The sequence below is a fragment of the Eurosta solidaginis genome, chromosome 4, assembly GCF_040869045.1.
Source record: "Eurosta solidaginis isolate ZX-2024a chromosome 4, ASM4086904v1, whole genome shotgun sequence".
NCBI lineage: Eukaryota > Metazoa > Arthropoda > Insecta > Diptera > Tephritidae > Eurosta > Eurosta solidaginis.
The window spans coordinates 45,253,607-45,275,352 of record NC_090322.1 but is presented as its reverse complement, the minus strand read 5'-3'; positions in this window follow the sequence as shown (position 1 = coordinate 45,275,352).

Below are 21,746 nucleotides of genomic sequence, written 5' to 3'. Positions count from 1 at the left end.
TGTTGTATTTATTTAATATTTACATAGGTTGGTTCTGAAGCAAATTACAAATTGTCACGAATATTTTTGATTGTTTTGAGCGTTGATCTTTCATTGAAGATTTGGTTGTCCAAACAAGTTCACAGTCGACGAGTATGTGTTAACTCCAGCTCCGCTATTTAATAGAGGTGTGTCTCTTTCAATTCGCAATTCAATCCATAATATATACCGAAGACAATTTGTAATTCAGTAATTAATATATGTATACCATAGCGAGCGTGGTGTTGAAGCAGGGAAAATGTGGAAAAATGCGCGGGGATATCGAGCTAGATACAAGTTATAGTTGTCGATAATAGTTGCGTCCCAATGAGACTTGAGCGAGATACGGATAGAAATTTAACATGCAAATGCAACAACAACGTTGTGATCCTGATATTTATCTGGGTCAATTTCTGAGCCGTATAGCAGTTCTGTTCGTTTCGTTTTCTGTAGTAGATTTTTTGACAGCTAATCACTTTTGAGTTGGTAGCACTCATGGCTCAACTAAATGGTTGGTTCATCTCTACAGCAATAACATACATTTGTTCATATTGCCAAAATCAGAGTGTTGCTGTTAGACGAATGGAACGGAATGAAAACATAAAACTTAGCAGCATTTTTATGTAGTAAGAAAATGTAAATTCGTTGGTTTCATTTTAAGTTTGCCATCTCCTTCTGACAATCCCTACTACAGTGAAATAAAAAAAATAAAATCAGCTGGTGATATGAGCCAACCATATAGTTGAGCCATTGTATCACTGAACTAAATATAGGGCCGTTCCATTGGTTTATCGAGCTCTGGCTCTGGCTCAAATCTCATTGGAACGATCTGGATCAACTTTATGAGAACTGGCAGCACTAATATAAAACATCTGTTTTGTTGAAAATAACAAGAAACGTACACAAAATTTTAAGATACTGATAGAATTATTAACATTTAAATAGTTTCGCACGTAAGCAAACTATTTATTTTCCTTACATCATCTTCAAATTGTTTACTCTTTCAGTGTTTTTGCTTTTAAATATGGCGAATTCTTTTATGTATACACATATTTAGTTCAGTGCTACAATGGCTCAACTATAAGGTTGGCTCATATCACCAGTCGATTTTATTTCACTGTAGTAGGGATTGTCAGAAGGAGATGGCAAACTTAAAATGAAACCTAACGAATTTACAACATTTTCTTACTACATAAAAATGCTACTAAGTTTTATGTTTTCATTCCGTTCCATTCGTCTAACAGCAACACTCTGATTTTGGCAATGTGAACAAATGTATGTTGTTGCTGTAGAGATGAACCAACCATATAGTTGAGCCATGAGTGCTACCAACTCAAAAGTGGTTAGCTGTCAAAAAACCTACTACAGAAAACGAAACGAACAGAACTGCTATACGGATCAGAAATTGAACCAGATAAATATCAGGATCACAACGTTGTTGTTGCATTTGCATGTTAAATTTCTATCCGTATCTCGCTCAAGTCTCAATGGAACGCAACTTATGTGTATACATAAAAGAATTCGCCATATTTAAAAGCAAAAACACTGAAAGAGTAAACAATTTGAAGATGATGTAAGGAAAATAAATAGTTTGCTTACGTGCGAAACTATTTAAATGTTAATAATTCTATCAGTATCTTAAAATTTTCTGCACGTTTCTTGTTATTTTCAACAAAACAGATGTTTTATATTAGTGCTGCCAGTTCTCATAAAGTTGATCCAGATCGTTCCAATGAGATTTGAGCCAGAGCCAGAGCTCGATAAACCAATGGAACGGCCCTAATGATTCATTAAGGTAAGGCCACATTAGGCTGCACTACGCAGCACTGCACTGCACTACAAAATATTCTTTGCATGTATTCTTATGAGGCAATTCACACCTAGCGTCAGCAGCACTGCGGGTTAGGGGGTCAGAATATACCCGCGGTAGGTATGTCTGTCGTAAGAGGAGACTAAAATACCAGATTCAAGGGGTATGTAGCGAAACCCTTCAGGTTGCCAGCGCAATATATAGCTTCTCCAAACCCAATTGTCAACCTCACCTATCCGCGGCGAATCATGTTTCACTAACAGACGAGGCTCTGGCGACCCCAAGCTCCTCAAGGAAATTGGGAGTGGGGAGGGAGGGATGGCCTGAAGGTTTAACGTGGCCATATAAATCGTTCCCAAGATGGTCGGGCTAGCAATTTAATGATGCTGTGTTACCGAAGCGTACCGGATATGTATCCGGCAAAGGATCATCACATCGATAACACTCCCCAAAGCCTTCGGGGAGCAACCTTATCGCTACAACAACAACAACAACAACAACATATCTTGAGGATGAGATGTCTTGGACCTATAGCCACGACCTTTTTCTTTTCCTTTCCCCTTCTTCGCACAAAAATGAAATAATTACAGTTTCAAAAACTGTGTCGTCCATTTTGCAAACAAAAATAAACACAAAATTTTGCCGCAATGTTTCGCTCGATTGCCGCTTAATGTGAATTGCCAAAATATGTCGCTCTGTGAGGCGCCGCTGCCGCTACGTGTCGCGCAGCGTAATGTGCGCGTACCTTTAATTAGCAAATTATTTGCCGCCTTAAGGACCAATTAAACTTCCTTAACCCTAACACCATAGTCGTAACCATACCCATATCCATCTCCAATAATGGTGCCTTAACCTAAAAATCGTGAAAATTTCATAAAAATGAAGAAAACACAAAAATTACAAACATATTCCACAAAAATAAGTCTCTTAGTCATAGCGTATCCAAAACAATTAATGAAATCTAAAAAAAAGTTATTAAATTCACCAATTCAAATATTTTTAGGTTATGGATATGGCGAGAAACCAAAAACCATTTGGTTGGCTATGGTATGGTTATGGCGTTAGCGTTATGGTATGCACCATTAATCGATTACATTGATTTGCATTAAGCGGGAGTCATTGGTGCCGTATGTCGTATCGCTGTAGTCGTCTCCCAAACGTAATAAGCTGTTTATCGTTACGACGGTAAGCCAAAAACCAATTGGTTGGCTACGATACGGTTACGACCTTAGCGGCACCAATAATCGATTGCATTGATTCCCATAAGGTTGGTCGAATCAGCTGTTATAAGGTTACCGATACGGTTACCGATAAAGCACCCATGTCTGCAGCTTTAGGTAGGTTTGATCAGCTGTTTTATCTGGTTATGATTTTATGGTTATAAGTCACCATTAATTGGCCTTTTAAAGGCCGCGGCACAATGACATAGATGGTGCCTAACCTAAAAATTGTGAAAATTTCATAAAAATGAAGAAAACACAAAAAATTACAAACATTTTATACAAAAAATAAGTGTTTAAGGTATCCAAAACAATGAATGAAATCAACAAAAAGTTATTAAATTCACCAACTCAACTATTTTTAGGTTATGGATATGGCGAGAAACCAAAAGCCAATTAGATGGCTATGGCATCGTTATGGCGTTAGCGTTACGGTATGGGACCATTAATCGATTACATAGATTTCCATATGGTAGGTTCGATCAGCTGTTTAATCTGGTTATGGTTTTATGGTTATAAGTCACCATTCATTAGCCCCTTAAGCATTCTAATATCATCGCCACAATCAACCAAGATGTTGCGTTCGTAAATATGAAGGAACTTCAGACTTGGCAATTGAAGTTTATTACGCCTTGCCCATTCACATACAAAATTTCGGAAGCACTATTATAAACATTCTCCCTATAAGAGCGGTACGCAGATCACAAGAAAGTAAAAATTTGCATATAAAAACCGCTCAAGAAATGCTCAAGAAAATTCCTTGTAAATCTTCTTCAGGTAGTACGCTGTTTACAAGAAATTTAGTACGATACTTTGCTACTATTTTTCCATCAAATTTGCATACGGCAACACCGGTTTCCGCAAGAAATATGTCAAGTGCCATATATTTCTTGAACAAAAAAAGTAAATAAACTGGAAAAATTAGGTAAGCACTTGGTTTTTTAATTTTTCTGCAATAAAAAATAATCATTATTTTATTTCAGAAATGGAAATAACAATAGCTGCAGCACCAAAACGCAAAATGCGCATAGTGAATTTCACGGCGGAGGAGAAACGGACACTTATAAGGGAAGTGAAAGAGGTGCCCAGGATATGGGATACTTCTGATACAACAAAAATACTTGCTAACATATTTTGTGTCGTATTCGATTGTTATATTGCAGTTTCTAATTGCGAAAAATACTAGAAAATTTACCAACCAGTGGGAAAAATAATTTCAATTTTGCAAAGTGTGCCAACACCCTTGGCCAAAGCAAATGTCAAATTCTTCTTCTTACGATTTGCTTGCAACAAAATTTGGGAGTTGGCTACTTTTCAATATCAGATGGCGATAGTGTCGCTCATTCTACCGTTCTCCAGAAAATACGTGCAATTTACTCATAATGCATAAGCTTGTGTTAAACTCATCTATATGAAAAATTGCTTATGTGTCGGGGCTTTAAGCAGTCGACTATATCCATTATTTTTCCCACTCGTTGGTACTTTTCTTATATTTTTGACAATTATGCCCGATTTCCAGTGGGAGTTGTTATGGTCCACTTGGGAGATTCATCATTGAAAAGGTCAGAATTCATTTGACAAATGGGGTGGCTAAAATGATTTTTTTCTTTCATACTAGTGGCATTGCCAAAAATTCCAATGAAATTGATGATTTTTCAATATCACATAGCTCAATTGTGTAGGTGGTTCATCTCATCAGCTGACTTGGGTTTCTGTCATTGTGCTGGCATAGATATTGTCAAACGGAGGTGGCAAGCGCAAAATGTAACCAACACATTGGCAACTATTTACTGCGTGGTTATCAATGTTAGCGCCATGGTTCAATTATGTACAGGGGCCCTATTCAGTAACTGTGAGTTTTAATATGTACACTTTTTCTTCATATAATTTGTATGCAAGACAAATGTACATTTCAAAACTCATAGTTACTGAATAGGGCCCCAGGTTGGCTCATCTCATCAGCTGATTTAATTTATGTCATTGCATAGTCGAAGGGATTGTCAAAAAGAGATGGCAAACTCAAAATGAAACCAACACATTGGCAACATTTTACTTACACATACAAAAACTGCTAAGTTTTATGTTTCCATTCCATACCATTCGCACCAACACCAATACACAGATTTTGACAATTTGAATAGACATATTTTGTTGCTTTACAGATGAGCCAACCTGTATATAGTTGAACCATGGTTAGCGCATAAATTTCCCGCAACACCTTGCAAGTTGTACGCATTCTTTACATTCTTTTCGCCAAACATCAGCACGAAGATACTGACAGTCTGAACACGGTATGTGTTAACGCTGTAAAGATGAGCCAACCAGATTGGTGAACTACTCCCAAGTATACCGTCGAAGCAGACACATCGTTTTTTGTAGTGATGTCCGTGTAATTATTACATAGTCGTTTTTATGTAGTCAGAAACATCGTTTTTTTGTATTGATGTTCGCGTAATTATTACATAGTCTTTTTATGTAATTTTCGTTTATATAAAATACTAATAACGTGCATAGGAGCTACAAAACTGGATTTTTTAATAAATTGACTTGATACAATAGTAGCCACAAATGAACAATTAAAATCAAATGAATTAAAAAATATTGTCAACTTTAATTTAAAAATTATGTTAAGTAGAATGTGCATTTTCTATCACAGCTTTTTTTTTTTTAACAAATTAACTTGACACATGAGTGGCCACGGATGAGGAATTAAAATCAAATAAATTAAAAAATATTGTCAGCTTTAATTTGGAAATTATGTGAAATGTAAAAATACGAGTAAAAATTTTGTTTTAAATAAATTCATACATATATGATAAACGGAACATATAACGGGGTAGAGATTATACCTTACATATAAATTGTGATAACATACATATAACTCCACAAAGAACAAAAAGTACAAGTAAGGGGTTTGAAAATACCCTAATTATATATTAATGTACAGTCATGTACACATGTAACTGGATAGAAATTCACATAATACATAATTAAATGTACGGTTATGTGCATATATTCACATTTTACATACTCATAATTTGTAGTGAATTTAATGAGAATCACAATTGTCATAATACAATAACAACAGTGGTACAACAAAGAAAGTTTGATAATATACATAGCTACCAACAACTGAAAATCTCCCGCCAATTCCTGTGCAGAAAGCTTTCAGTAATTCAACAATCGCATTCGCGCCATCTATCGGTTGATAGCCTAAAATAAATTATACCATCTACGCCTGTGCTGCCACCTGGTTCCAACTCATCTATTTTTTGGAGTATTTTTTTGGAACACTATGTCACAAAATTCTGGAAAGCGTCGTGGCGAGACCTTGGGCAATGAAGCTGAAACAATTAAAAAGGCTCCTCGTCTAAGCGATACATCTCCTAACCTCATCCGTACAATCGACCAACGACTCATAAAGTACAATGACTCGTTGTCCAATAAAATAATGGAAGCTGAAAAGCGTATGATGGAGTTTACATGCAGAAAACTGGAAGATAAATTTGAAGGCCTGAAGAAGGAGTTAAACGAGTTAAGTGGTAGAATAAATCGCATGGAGGGTATGTTTGAGAGGATTGGGCACCTCGAAAATGAAATAGCCACACTAAAACAGAGAGTATGTAAGCAGGAAAACTTTATATCCAAGCAAGAACTCCAAATTGCTGCATGCGACGTCCGAGTTCATGGGATTCCCTTCGAGGAAGGGGAAAACTTACAAAAGATTTTCCACCACCTCTGCTTCACGCTAAACTTACAGCCACCCCCCCCTAAAAAGTGTTTTTCGGCCGAAACGCAAACTACCCCACGGTACGGTTGATCCCGCCGTTATCATTAAATTTTACACACCTGCGGACCGAAATACGCTGTTGAAAACGATTGCGAGCTTCAGGCGCCACAACAACACCAAAGGGCTGCGACTCGTGCATGTGGGAATAAATTCCAATGAGCCTATCTTTGTTAATGCATCGCTGACCAAAAACAACTATGAGATCTTCAAGGCTGCGATCCATCTAAAGAAGAGGAAAAAGGTTTCATCGGTGTTCACAATGCGGGGTGTGGTGCATATAAAGCGAAAATTCGGCGACCGACCCGAAGCAGTCCCCAGCCTGAGTTTTCTCGAGAGTCTCGACCTGGAAAACAATACTTCCTTTCGTGAAGACGTCACGCCGGTTGCGAACAACGCCCTGGAGGGCCACCAAAGGCTTAACTAACAGCCCCCTGCTAATAAATATTTCTCTTTGCTCTCTTCTAATCTATTCCTTCTCTGTCTTTTTCTCCACCTACAACATCACAAAATCATTAATTATGTTGTTAGCCAAATTCAGTGTAAATCATTCACTTAATTATTTTTATAATGTTGGTCTGCGATAATGAGTCCCCGAGTTCCAAAGACTGTCTATCTACTTTGTTGCGCATAGTCAGTAAAAAAGCCAACGGGCTGAAAGTTATTCATATCAATGCGCAAAGCCTTTATAAAAAGCTTGACGAGTTGAGGTTTCTGTCAGAAGGCTCCGATATTGATGTCATATGTGTTTCAGAAACATGGTTTTCTTCGTTTCATAGAAATGATATGGTGAAGATAAATGGCTACCAACTTTTCAGAGTTGATAGAAGTGGTCATGGTGGTGGTGTTGCGATATATGTAAAAAGTAGTGTGTCCTGTAAATTGTGTTGTTGTTCTAGTCCAGGTGATCCTGTGGAATATGTGTTTGTTCATATGTTTTCTGATAATAATAGTAGGCTTCTTATCGGCTGTGCATATAGACCGAATCGACTAATAGATTTTTCCGCGTTTATTGAATTTCTTCAATCGTTACTATTAGACTATGACAATATTATCATCGCTGGAGATTTTAATAGTAACCTACTGGTGGATGCCACTTTAAAACAAAACATGGAATCTCTGGGACTTTTTCCCACAAACTGTGCTATACCAACGCATTTCACAAATACTAACTCTTCTCTATTAGATTTATTTTTTGTCAATGATCTTCATAAAATGATTCACTACACGCAACTATCCGCCTCCTGCTTCTCAAAACACGACCTGATATTCCTAAACTACAACTTCCAAACATCATGTAGGCCAAGTTCGTTCGCGTATCGCGATTACAGAAGTATAGATTATTATTCCCTTGCTGAGTCCGTTGAGTCGGTTGAATGGAGCTTGATTCGTACGTTAACATCGGTTGATGACCAGACAAAGTTTCTGCAGGATAATATAAATAAGTTATTCGATGATCACGTTCCACTAAAAATAAAAACACTTAAATACAAGAATAGCCCTTGGTTCAATGCTGCATTAAAACACCTTATCCACCTTCGTAACCAAGCCTATTCACGGTGGAAAAGGTACAAAACAGTCGAAGCGCATAGCTGCTTTAAAACAGCTCGGCTTATTGCAAACAAAGCCATAAGGCTGGCCAAGGCAAATTATTTTAAGTATAAGTTTAGTTCTGCTTTGAATACAAAGGAAAAGTGGAACAAAATCAAACAAATAGGAATTGGTAAGCCCAAAAGTGACCTGTCTCATCCCCCTGATGTCGACATCAACGAAATAAATAATACTTTTGTAAGACTACCAAACTCAGCCGACAATGTGTGTATTGATAACTACTCCGTGCGTGTTAATGTTGACACTAGCCCTTTCGAGTTTGTTTGTGTCGATAATTGTGATGTTATCCAAGCCATACTTTCTGTGAAGTCTAACGCAATGGGGCTTGATGGTATATGTTCAAAGTTTTTAAAAGTCATTCTTCCCAAAATCCTTCCCCACATTACTTACTTGGTCAACTCAATTTTGACGACCGGTGTCTTCCCAATATACTGGAAAGCTGCAAAAGTTATTCCAATCCGTAAACAAAATAATGAGTATCGACCAATAGCCATACTCCCTTTCCTCTCTAAGGTCGTTGAACGTATTCTACATGGGCAAATCGTATCATATGTACATGAATACAAGCTCCTGTCAGATAGTCAGTCCGGTTTCAGGTCAAAGCGGAGCTGTACAACGGCACTATTATCTGTGACAGAAGAAATTCGTGAGCGAGTGGATGAAAGTTACATTGCCTTCTTAACACTTCTTGACCACTCCAAAGCTTTCGATTCTGTAGACCACACTCTGCTCTGTAGGAAGCTGGAAAACCTATTTAACTTCTCTGGTCATGCAGTTGCCCTTATAAGATCATATCTTGGCGATAGGACTCAAGCAGTATGTATAGATGGTGAAAAGTCTGACTTCCTTCATGTCTTAAGAGGCGTCCCTCAAGGCTCTATCCTGGGTCCTCTGTTATTTGTTCTGTACATCAATGACTTACCCGATGTCCTTAAGTATTGTAATGTTCATATCTACGCTGATGATGTGCAGTTATTTACGTGTTGTCCTCGTGATCAAACTAGCTTGTGCATAAGTAACTTAAACCACGATTTGAATCAAATATTTTCATGGGCTGCTATGAATGGCTTATGTATAAACCCGAATAAGTCAAAATGTATTGTTATTCATAGAAGGTCTTTTCCCACTAATGATTTAGAGAATGTAGTGTTCGACAATTCCGTTATAGAATACGTAGATACGGCGAAAAACTTAGGTGTAATTTTTAACAAAACATTGACATGGAAAGACCATATTTTTAGAACGGTTGGGAAAGTGTATGGAATGCTTCGTACACTATGGTTAACACAGTATTTCACGCCTTTGCACATACGACTACTTCTGGCTAAAGCGTACTTAATACCTACGCTACTCCATGGTTGTGTGATTTACTCAAACTGTGACTATCTGTGCAAGAACAAACTAAATGTTGTTTACAACAACATTGCTAGATATGTTTATGGGTTGAAAAGATTTGACCACGTATCTCAACATGCTGAAAGGTTGCTAAACATTTCTTTCGAAAATCTTTTAAAAGTCAAAACACTGTCCTTCCTCCATAAACTGATACACACGAAGGAACCTGACTATCTATATCGTAAGCTTATTTTTCTGCAATCATCAAGATCGGTGCTTCTTCTTAAGCACATCAGATACCGCTCGCTAACCTCTGAGCGCCAATTCTTTGTTACTGCAATACGTCTTTGGAACTCGCTACCTACTAGTCTTCGACTCTTAAGTAATGCTCTGCACTTCAGAAAAGAGCTAACATCATTTTTTAACGACTCTTAAACTGGATCTCAAATTGTTGTTGTTAAAATGTTCATTTCTAAGTCCTTTTCCTTTCTCTGTGTCTTCTTTCTTTGTTTGTTAAATACTATTCAATCTATAACCAGCCAAAGGTTATCATCACTACTGCTGTCTTTTAATATTTATTAACTACTTTTCTTTAGTTTTAAGATTTACATTTACATACATAAATATTTCACTATTGTCCGCTATATTTAATTTAATTTGATTAATCTAATTTATTATTATAAATGTTCAATTTTTATAGCTCATGCTATTCATGACTAGCACTGTTAAATAATTTGTCAAAATTGTTGTGCTAGGAACAAATTTTCAAATAAATACATACATACATACATACATACATACATACAATTGCTATGCTATATAAACCTAATACGACGAAACACATAACCAGAATGAATATAAATTCATTAAAATATGACACCTGATACGACGAAAATTCATTTACAAGAATAAAATTATGTAAATATTGGCAAAAAAAAGCATAACATAACAACTATAACAAGCGCATTACAGTACCTTGTCTAACCTGGTTTCAACTTCACAATTAAACAAATTTCTACAATTGGAATTACAACTTTACAATTAAAAAATTAATAATCTACATAAAGAAAACAAGTCACCACTGGGAATTACCCAAAATGCTGAATTATTTAACAAATCAACACGACACATGATGACTAAATTAATATTTCTATAACAATGGGAGGATGTCTGAGGCCACTGGCTTGGGCATGATGGGGGTACCACTTGCTGGCTGGGAGTGAAATTATAATACCGACATAAATATATAATTCACGACGAATTACAAATCTTGAAAAAGCACATGGCAACAAGCCACATATTTAACAATTACAAGGAAAAAATTTGTGCTACGGGTTTTTAATTTGCCACATGTATTAGCTGATTAGGCACGTCTAAATGTTGCAGGTATATTACCCTTATACGTTTGTTAACCTGGCGATTTAAGAGGCAATTTAAGGGTCCTCTTGCCATTTATAGGAATTGGAAGATTGAATTCCCAAAACCGAAAAAAAAAAGATTGGTGAACTAGTCGATAATAGCCGCCACAGTTAGATAACTGCGTTTTTCCATCCCTATAATGAAATGGAATTTTTTCTTGATAACGGCCATAGTACAGGTTTACAAGTATGATATGTATGAGAAGGAAACAATTCCTTTTTCTTTCTAACACACTGCCGTTTGACACTTCGGTCAGTGTCAAACTTTAGTGGAACTCAGTGGAACATGCGTTTGACCAGAGAATTTAAACACAATGAGAAGGCGTTTTTGCTAGATTCCAACTTATTTGCATGTGAACACGTCTTGCACTTCACCACACACAATCCAATTTCAATGTTAACCAGTTAACAGCAGAAAATTCTCTGTCAACAGTTTCAGCTGGCGTATAAATTCTCTGGATTTTCTCTTAATATGATTTCTTTGTGGGAATATAGGTATTTAGTAGGATTAATTAAATTTAAATTTTTGGAGGGTGGGGCCGTGTGTAGAAGTCCACGAAAGTGGGGAAAGCTTCTGACCGCCATTCACCTGGGAATGGCCAGAGCGATTCTTTTGCATGCGGTTCAAGCAGCTCACTACTGCCGGTCGCTTGCGGCCAAGTATCCTCTGGGTAGCCGCTAAACACCCGTTTAGCGGTGAGCTAATGTGAGAAGGCGACAACCTGGCTATGCCACTCTGGCATAATCGATTTAAGGGCTAGCCGGGGGAGATTTCATCGGCAGCGTCTGTACACCTCTAGGTGCGGCTGCAAGCGGGCGTCTGTCTTGGAGCAAGCGGCTCGCTATATAAACGTGCCAAGTAATATTTTCACCCCCGCTGAGCGGGTTGTGCGCTGGGCTTGGGACCCGCCACGTAAAACCATACTCCAATGAAATATAACAACAAGCCTAGGATAAATACACTCTCTATTGATGACGACCATGGCAAACGTTTGAAGGACAATGAATTGAGGGCATGCACCTGGAACGTCCGCTCCCTGAATGGGATTGGTGCAGATGCCCGGCTGGTTGATGTCCCCGTCAAAGCAAAATCTGACATCACCGCCATCCAAGAAATGCGTTGGACGAAGCAAGCAAGAAAGAAGATCAAAAATTGTGACATATATTGGAGTGGCCATGCGAATAAGCGCAGTTTCGGCGTCGGATTCGTGGTGGGAGAGAGACTTTGTCGCCAAGTGCTGGCGTTCACGCCTGTGGACGAGCGTCTCGCCGCTATCCGAATAAAAGCAACATTTTTTAATATATCATTCATCTGCGCCCATGCGCCGACAGAGGAGAAAGACGATGAGGTAAAAGACACTTTTTATGAACAATTAGAACGCACATACGAGCGCTGCCCCCGTCATGATATAAAAGTCGTGCTTGGCGACTTTAACGCCAGGGTGGGCAAAGAAGGTGTTTTTGGCCCTACAGTCGGAAAGTTCAGCCTACACAATGAAACTTCTCCTAACGGACTGAGGCTGATTGACTTTGCCGGTGCTCGAAACATGGTCATATCAAGCACGAGGTTCATGCATAAAAAGATACATCAAGCTACATGGCTGTCTCCTGATCGAAATACTCGCAAACAGATCGATCACGTTGTGATAGACGGACGGCATGCCTCCAGTGTTTTAGATGTGCGCACGATCAGAGGACCTAACATCGATTCGGACCATTATCTCGTTGCAGCCAAAATACGCACCCGCCTCAACGCGGCTAAAAACAAGGAACAAAAAACACAAGGAAAGCTAGACGTCGAAAAGCTTCAATCACAACAGACTGCCAATGATTTCGCAACTCGACTCTCACACCTGCTCTCTGAGGGCACAACTCATCCTGAAGGAATACAGGAGCAGTGGGAGCATATCTCCAAAGCACTTCGTACTGCCGCCGAGGAAAAAATTGGTTACCGGCGGCCACGAAAAAACAACTGGTATGATGAAGAATGCCGCGTTTCAACCGAAAGAAAAGACGATGCCTACAGGGCTACGTTAAAAGCGAGCGCGACAAGAGGAGTGTGTGAACGCTATCGTGAGTTGAAAAGGGAAGCGAGACGCCTTTTCAGTAAGAAAAAAGCAGAAGCAGAAAGGCGTGAGTGCGAGGAGCTTGAGCTGCTAGCCACCAGGAATAACGCCCGAAAATTCTACCAAAAAATACGGCGACAGACGGAAGGTTTTAAGACCGGGGCAAACTCCTGTAGGAATGAAAACGGCGACCTTGTAACTGATGTCCAGAGAGTGCTTAGATTATGGAGGGAACACTTCTCTGCTCTCCTAAATGGAGGCAGCAATTCACCGCGCAGAGATGAAGAACCCGATCCCGCAATCGATGATGATGGAATATATGTCCCCCCGCCCAATTATGACGAAGTTAGAATAGCAATAACCAGATTGAAAAACAACAAGGCCGTGGGCGCTGATGGATTGCCTGCGGAGCTATTCAAGTTCGGCGGCGAGGAGTTGGTAAGGCGCATGCAGCAGCTTCTTAGCAAAATATGGGCGGACGAAAGCATGCCCGACGGTTGGAATCTAATTGTTCTTTGCCCAGTCCACAAGAAGGGGGATACTGCAAAATGCACCAACTATCGTGGAATTAGCCTTCTTAATATCGCATATAAGGTCCTTTCAAGTGTATTGTGCGAAAGATTGAAGCCCACCGTGAACCGGCTGATTGGACCTTATCAGTGCGGCTTCAGACCTGGTAAATCTACTATCGACCAGATTTTCACAATGCGCCAAATCTTGAAAAAAACCCGTGAAAAGAAAATCGACACACATCACCTCTTCGTCGACTTTAAAGCCGCCTTCGACAGCACGAAAAGGAGCTGCCTATATGCCGCTATGTCTGAATTTGGTTTCCCCGAAAAACTTATACGGCTGTGCAAAATGACGTTGAGCAACACCATCAGCTCAGTCAGAATTGGGAAGGACCTCTCCGAGCCGTTCGAAACTAGACGAGGTTTCAGACAGGGTGACCCCTTATCGTGCGATTTCTTTAATTTGATGCTGGAGAAAATTATACTAGCTGCAGAACTTAATCGCACTGGAACAATATACTATAAAAGCGTGCAATTACTGGCATATGCTGATGACATTGATATCATCGGCCTAAACACCAGCGCTGTTAGTTCTGCTTACTCCAAGCTGGAAAAAGAAGCGGTAAAGATGGGTTTGATGGTGAATGAGGGCAAAACGAAGTACCTGCTGTCATCGAGCAAAGAGTCAGCGCATATGCGCCTTGGCAACCACGCTACTGTTGGCAGCCATAATTTCGAAATACTAAAAGACTTCGTTTATTTGGGAACCAGCATCAACACTAGCAACAACATCAGCACTGAAATCCAGCGAAGAATCAATCTTGCCAATAAATGCTACTTTGAACTAGGTAGGCAATTTAAAAGTAAAGTCCTCTCTCGGCGAACGAAAATCATACTCTACAAGTCACTTATCGTACCCGTCCTGCTATATGGGGCAGAAGCATGGACCATGACAACAGCAGATGAAGCGGCTTTGGGAGTGTTCGAGAGAAAAGTTCTTCGAAAGATTTATAGACCTCTACGTGTTGGCGATGGCGAGTACCGAAGAAGATTTAATGATGAGCTGTACGAGCTATACGCAGACATCAACATAGTCCAGCGAATTAAAACGCAGCGGCTGCGCTGGCTAGGCCATGTTATGCGAATGAAAGATGATGCTCCGTCCAAGAAAGTGTTCCTATCGGAACCCGCCTATGGAAGCAGAGGTAGAGGGCGGCCCCCACTCCGTTGGAAGGACCAGGTGGAAAACGATTTAAACTCCCTTGGTGTGACCAATTGGCGCCGGTTGGCGGAGCGAAGGAGCGACTGGCGCGCCTTGTTGGACGGCCATAACCGTTTAGACGGTTAAGCGCCAATTAAGTAAGTAAGTAATTAAATTTAAATTTTATTACTTGTAGCAATATATTTGCTTGTTTTATGATTTAATATGAATTTGAACTTAATTAATATAATAATAGCAGAGAATTTAAACACAATGAGAAGGCGTTTTTGCTAGATTCCAACTTATTTGCATGTGAACACGTCTTGCACTTCACCACACACAATCCAATTTCAATGTTAACCAGTTAACAGCAGAAAATTCTCTGTCAACAGTTTCAGCTGGCGTATAAATTCTCTGGATTTTCTCTTAATATGATTTCTTTGTGGGAATATAGGTATTTAGTAGGATTAATTAAATTTAAATTTTTGGAGGGTGGGGCCGTGTGTAGAAGTCCACGAAAGTGGGGAAAGCTTCTGACCGCCATTCACCTGGGAATGGCCAGAGCGATTCTTTTGCATGCGGTTCAAGCAGCTCACTACTGCCGGTCGCTTGCGGCCAAGTATCCTCTGGGTAGCCGCTAAACACCCGTTTAGCGGTGAGCTAATGTGAGAAGGCGACAACCTGGCTATGCCACTCTGACATAATCGGTTTAAGGGCTAGCCGGGGGAGATTTCATCGGCAGCGTCTGTACACCTCTAGGTGCGGCTGCAAGCGGGCGTCTGTCTTGGAGCAAGCGGCTCGCTATATAAACGTGCCAAATAATATTTTCACCCCCGCTGAGCGGGTTGTGCGCTGGGCTTGGGACCCGCCACGTAAAACCATACTCCAATGAAATATAACAACAAGCCTCGGATAAATACACTCTCTATTGATGGCGACCATGGCAAACGTTTGAAGGACAATGAATTGAGGGCATGCACCTGGAACGTCCGCTCCCTGAATGGGATTGGTGCAGATGCCCGGCTGGTTGATGTCCCCGTCAAAGCAAAATCTGACATTACCGCCATCCAAGAAATGCGTTGGACGAAGCAAGGAAGAAAGAAGATCAAAAATTGTGACATATATTGGAGTGGCCATGCGAATAAGCGCAGTTTCGGCGTCGGATTCGTGGTGGGAGAGAGACTTTGTCGCCAAGTGCTGGCGTTCACGCCTGTGGACGAGCGTCTCGCCGCTATCCGAATAAAAGCAACATTTTTTAATATATCATTCATCTGCGCCCATGCGCCGACAGAGGAGAAAGACGATGAGGTAAAAGACACTTTTTATGAACAATTAGAACGCACATACGAGCGCTGCCCCCGTCATGATATAAAAGTCGTGCTTGGCGACTTTAACGCCAGGGTGGGCAAAGAAGGTGTTTTTGGCCCTACAGTCGGAAAGTTCAGCCTACACAATGAAACTTCTCCTAACGGACTGAGGCTGATTGACTTTGCCGGTGCTCGAAACATGGTCATACCAAGCACGAGGTTCATGCATAAAAAGATACATCAAGCTACATGGCTGTCTCCTGATCGAAATACTCGCAATCAGATCGATCACGTTGTGATAGACGGACGGCATGCCTCCAGTGTTTTAGATGTGCGCACGATCAGAGGACCTAACATCGATTCGGACCATTATCTCGTTGCAGCCAAAATACGCACCCGCCTCAACGCGGCTAAAAACAAGGAACAAAAAACACAAGGAAAGCTAGACGTCGAAAAGCTTCAATCACAACAGACTGCCAATGATTTCGCAACTCGACTCTCACACCTGCTCTCTGAGGGCACAACTCATCCTGAAGGAATACAGGAGCAGTGGGAGCATATCTCCAAAGCACTTCGTACTGCCGCCGAGGAAAAAATTGGTTACCGGCGGCCACGAAAAAACAACTGGTATGATGAAGAATGCCGCGTTTCGACCGAAAGAAAAGACGATGCCTACAGGGCTACGTTAAAAGCGAGCGCGACAAGAGGAGTGTGTGAACGCTATCGTGAGTTGAAAAGGGAAGCGAGACGCCTTTTCAGTAAGAAAAAAGCAGAAGCAGAAAGGCGTGAGTGCGAGGAGCTTGAGCTGCTAACCACCAGGAATAACGCCCGAAAATTCTACCAAAAAATACGGCGACAGACGGAAGGTTTTAAGACCGGGGCAAACTCCTGTAGGAATGAAAACGGCGGCCTTGTAACTGATGTCCAGAGAGTGCTTAGATTATGGAGGGAACACTTCTCTGCTCTCCTAAATGGAGGCAGCAATTCACCGCGCAGAGATGAAGAACCCGATCCCGCAATCGATGATGATGGAATATATGTCCCCCCGCCCAATTATGACGAAGTTAGAATAGCAATAACCAGATTGAAAAACAACAAGGCCGTGGGCGCTGATGGATTGCCTGCGGAGCTATTCAAGTTCGGCGGCGAGGAGTTGGTAAGGCGCATGCAGCAGCTTCTTAGCAAAATATGGGCGGACGAAAGCATGCCCGACGGTTGGAATCTAATTGTTCTTTGCCCAGTCCACAAGAAGGGGGATACTGCAAAATGCACCAACTATCGTGGAATTAGCCTTCTTAATATCGCATATAAGGTCCTTTCAAGTGTATTGTGCGAAAGATTGAAGCCCACCGTGAACCGGCTGATTGGACCTTATCAGTGCGGCTTCAGACCTGGTAAATCTATCATCGACCAGATTTTCACAATGCGCCAAATCTTGAAAAAAACCCGTGAAAAGAGAATCGACACACATCACCTCTTCGTCGACTTTAAAGCCGCCTTCGACAGCACGAAAAGGAGCTGCCTATATGCCGCTATGTCTGAATTTGGTTTCCCCGAAAAACTTATACGGCTGTGCAAAATGACGTTGAGCAACACCATCAGCTCAGTCAGAATTGGGAAGGACCTCTCCGAGCCGTTCGAAACTAGACGAGGTTTCAGACAGGGTGACCCCTTATCGTGCGATTTCTTTAATTTGATGCTGGAGAAAATTATACTAGCTGCAGAACTTAACCGCACTGGAACAATATACTATAAAAGCGTGCAATTACTGGCATATGCTGATGACATTGATATCATCGGCCTAAACACCCGCGCTGTTAGTTCTGCTTACTCCAAGCTGGAAAAAGAAGCGGTAAAGATGGGTTTGATGGTGAATGAGGGCAAAACGAAGTACCTGCTGTCATCGAGCAAAGAGTCAGCGCATATGCGCCTTGGCAATCACGCTACTGTTGGCAGCCATAATTTCGAAATAGTAAAAGACTTCGTTTATTTGGGAACCAGCATCAACACTAGCAACAACATCAGCACTGAAATCCAGCGAAGAATCAATCTTGCCAATAAATGCTACTTTGGACTAGGTAGGCAATTTAAAAGTAAAGTCCTCTCTCGGCGAACGAAAATCATACTCTACAAGTCACTTATCGTACCCGTCCTGCTATATGGGGCAGAAGCATGGACCATGACAACAGCAGATGAAGCGGCTTTGGGAGTGTTCGAGAGAAAAGTTCTTCGAAAGATTTATGGACCTCTACGTGTTGGCGATGGCGAGTACCGAAGAAGATTTAATGATGAGCTGTACGAGCTATACGCAGACATCAACATAGTCCAGCGAATTAAAACGCAGCGGCTGCGCTGGCTAGGCCATGTTATGCGAATGAAAGATGATGCTCCGGCCAAGAAAGTGTTCCTATCGGAACCCGCCTATGGAAGCAGAGGTAGAGGGCGGCCCCCACTCCGTTGGAAGGACCAGGTGGAAAACGATTTAAACTCCCTTGGTGTGACCAATTGGCGCCAATTAAGTAAGTAAGTAATTAAATTTAAATTTTATTACTTGTAGCAATATATTTGCTTGTTTTATGATTTAATATGAATTTGAACTTAATTAATATAATAATAGCAGAGAATTTAAACACAATGAGAAGGCGTTTTTGCTAGATTCCAACTTATTTGCATGTGAACACGTCTTGCACTTCACCACACACAATCCAATTTCAATGTTAACCAGTTAACAGCAGAAAATTCTCTGTCAACAGTTTCAGCTGGCGTATAAATTCTCTGGATTTTCTCTTAATATGATTTCTTTGTGGGAATATAGGTATTTAGTAGGATTAATTAAATTTAAATTTTTGGAGGGTGGGGCCGTGTGTAGAAGTCCACGAAAGTGGGGAAAGCTTCTGACCGCCATTCACCTGGGAATGGCCAGAGCGATTCTTTTGCATGCGGTTCAAGCAGCTCACTACTGCCGGTCGCTTGCGGCCAAGTATCCTCTGGGTAGCCGCTAAACACCCGTTTAGCGGTGAGCTAATGTGAGAAGGCGACAACCTGGCTATGCCACTCTGACATAATCGGTTTAAGGGCTAGCCGGGGGAGATTTCATCGGCAGCGTCTGTACACCTCTAGGTGCGGCTGCAAGCGGGCGTCTGTCTTGGAGCAAGCGGCTCGCTATATAAACGTGCCAAGTAATATTTTCACCCCCGCTGAGCGGGTTGTGCGCTGGGCTTGGGACCCGCCACGTAAAACCATACTCCAATGAAATATAACAACAAGCCTCGGATAAATACACTCTCTATTGATGGCGACCATGGCAAACGTTTGAAGGACAATGAATTGAGGGCATGCACCTGGAACGTCCGCTCCCTGAATGGGATTGGTGCAGATGCCCGGCTGGTTGATGTCCCCGTCAAAGCAAAATCTGACATTACCGCCATCCAAGAAATGCGTTGGACGAAGCAAGGAAGAAAGAAGATCAAAAATTGTGACATATATTGGAGTGGCCATGCGAATAAGCGCAGTTTCGGCGTCGGATTCGTGGTGGGAGAGAGACTTTGTCGCCAAGTGCTGGCGTTCACGCCTGTGGACGAGCGTCTCGCCGCTATCCGAATAAAAGCAACATTTTTTAATATATCATTCATCTGCGCCCATGCGCCGACAGAGGAGAAAGACGATGAGGTAAAAGACACTTTTTATGAACAATTAGAACGCACATACGAGCGCTGCCCCCGTCATGATATAAAAGTCGTGCTTGGCGACTTTAACGCCAGGGTGGGCAAAGAAGGTGTTTTTGGCCCTACAGTCGGAAAGTTCAGCCTACACAATGAAACTTCTCCTAACGGACTGAGGCTGATTGACTTTGCCGGTGCTCGAAACATGGTCATATCAAGCACGAGGTTCATGCATAAAAAGATACATCAAGCTACATGGCTGTCTCCTGATCGAAATACTCGCAATCAGATCGATCACGTTGTGATAGACGGACGGCATGCCTCCAGTGTTTTAGATGTGCGCACGATCAGAGGACCTAACATCGATTCGGACCATTATCTCGTTGCAGCCAAAATACGCACCCGCCTCAACGCGGCTAAAAACAAGGAACAAAAAACACAAGGAAAGCTAGACGTCGAAAAGCTTCAATCACAACAGACTGCCAATGATTTCGCAACTCGACTCTCACACCTGCTCTCTGAGGGCACAACTCATCCTGAAGGAATACAGGAGCAGTGGGAGCATATCTCCAAAGCACTTCGTACTGCCGCCGAGGAAAAAATTGGTTACCGGCGGCCACGAAAAAACAACTGGTATGATGAAGAATGCCGCGTTTCGACCGAAAGAAAAGACGATGCCTACAGGGCTACGTTAAAAGCGAGCGCGACAAGAGGAGTGTGTGAACGCTATCGTGAGTTGAAAAGGGAAGCGAGACGCCTTTTCAGTAAGAAAAAAGCAGAAGCAGAAAGGCGTGAGTGCGAGGAGCTTGAGCTGCTAACCACCAGGAATAACGCCCGAAAATTCTACCAAAAAATACGGCGACAGACGGAAGGTTTTAAGACCGGGGCAAACTCCTGTAGGAATGAAAACGGCGGCCTTGTAACTGATGTCCAGAGAGTGCTTAGATTATGGAGGGAACACTTCTCTGCTCTCCTAAATGGAGGCAGCAATTCACCGCGCAGAGATGAAGAACCCGATCCCGCAATCGATGATGATGGAATATATGTCCCCCCGCCCAATTATGACGAAGTTAGAATAGCAATAACCAGATTGAAAAACAACAAGGCCGTGGGCGCTGATGGATTGCCTGCGGAGCTATTCAAGTTCGGCGGCGAGGAGTTGGTAAGGCGCATGCAGCAGCTTCTTAGCAAAATATGGGCGGACGAAAGCATGCCCGACGGTTGGAATCTAATTGTTCTTTGCCCAGTCCACAAGAAGGGGGATACTGCAAAATGCACCAACTATCGTGGAATTAGCCTTCTTAATATCGCATATAAGGTCCTTTCAAGTGTATTGTGCGAAAGATTGAAGCCCACCGTGAACCGGCTGATTGGACCTTATCAGTGCGGCTTCAGACCTGGTAAATCTATCATCGACCAGATTTTCACAATGCGCCAAATCTTGAAAAAAACCCGTGAAAAGAGAATCGACACACATCACCTCTTCGTCGACTTTAAAGCCGCCTTCGACAGCACGAAAAGGAGCTGCCTATATGCCGCTATGTCTGAATTTGGTTTCCCCGAAAAACTTATACGGCTGTGCAAAATGACGTTGAGCAACACCATCAGCTCAGTCAGAATTGGGAAGGACCTCTCCGAGCCGTTCGAAACTAGACGAGGTTTCAGACAGGGTGACCCCTTATCGTGCGATTTCTTTAATTTGATGCTGGAGAAAATTATACTAGCTGCAGAACTTAACCGCACTGGAACAATATACTATAAAAGCGTGCAATTACTGGCATATGCTGATGACATTGATA